The sequence below is a fragment of the Fukomys damarensis genome, unplaced genomic scaffold (genome assembly GCF_012274545.1).
Source record: "Fukomys damarensis isolate Sample0158 unplaced genomic scaffold, DMR_v1.0_HiC HiC_scaffold_34, whole genome shotgun sequence".
Classification (NCBI taxonomy): Eukaryota; Metazoa; Chordata; class Mammalia; order Rodentia; family Bathyergidae; genus Fukomys; species Fukomys damarensis.
The window spans coordinates 11,195,630-11,196,823 of record NW_022900946.1 but is presented as its reverse complement, the minus strand read 5'-3'; the positions used below and the strand labels follow the sequence as shown (position 1 = coordinate 11,196,823).

The 1,194-nt window shown below is 48.8% G+C and overlaps 1 pseudogene; it reads left to right on the top strand.

Annotated features, from left to right (window-relative positions):
* Positions 1–759, top strand: part of LOC104852441 — a 1,726-nt pseudogene extending 967 nt beyond the window's left edge.
* The last annotated feature ends 435 nt before the right edge of the window (positions 760–1,194 follow it).

The window sequence follows — 1,194 nt, the reverse complement described above, 5'->3', positions numbered from 1 at the left end:
GCAACTGCCAGCCCTAAGGCTCTCCAGCCCCTGGGCTGTGTCTCTAGGTCACCGTCAGCCAGAGAACAGCCACAGCCTCCACATGCAGAAGCAGGCTGGTCCCAAAGGCTGCGGCCTAACTCGCTAGCAAGTAGGGCCACCCCACAGGATACCTTTCCCCTGATGTGCAACGCCAGCGAGAGATTAACCTCAAAATCAAAGAGCAACTGACAATCCTCAAATCCTTTTTCCTACAGTGCCAATGGGCACGACGTGAGGATTACCATAAATTGGTTTATTAGTTTACCTAGGCCTGACATCGTTCAGTGGTTCAGTGATACGCCCTATGCCTTAAAGCATGGGCAGCTAAAATGGTTTCTGGGCAATACAACTAGCACACCACCAACTTGCTCCTTGAAAGAACAGCCCAAGATGGGCCGGGGATTTAGCTCAGTGGTTCCGCCACCTGCCTTGCAAGCACAAGGACCCAAGTTCAATGCCTGGTACCAATAAAAAATAAATAAGAATGGACCGAGACACCACCTCTGCCAGCATCCCCATCTCCACCAGATGTAGGACCCTCGGAGAGTTACTGGGCAGCCCACCGTCAGCTCCAGGAAACTGATATCCTTCAGCTGTGTCAGGCATCAGGGCAGAGCACCAACAGATGAGGGATGAGCTCACTCTCAGTGCCGTGAGCCAGCTGAGGTAGTTGTTTGTTTAGATGAAGGAGAGGAAGAGGAGGAAGATGAGGATATCGATGTGATCATACAAGACTGAGTGCAGGTGCTAAGGAAGGTTTGTTGCTAAAGGATGAACAGATTTAGTAGCCATTTAAACAAACCTCATTTTAAAACTTACTTTGCGGCAAAGGACTAAAAATCTTTGTGTTCTTCAGGGTGGGTGATGGGGATTTAGTAATTTGAGGATGGATGGGGGTGGGTGGCCAAAAATCCTCTAGCCTTAGAGAGGGCTGAAGTTATGACAATGAGCTAGGCAATGGCCCTTGTTCTCCTTTCCTCTGGTATCTGTCTCCCTTGATGTACTAGAGTCCAGGCCTCAATACTAAATCTACAGAAGGCCTAGAAGGAGTAGAGAATTGGTAATTCCAGTGCATCCTAATCTCACCATTTTTCCTGGATTATAGGGCTGCCTTGCATCCCTCCCATCCGTTCTGAGCACAATGTATAATGGAGCTAAGATTGTCAGTACCTC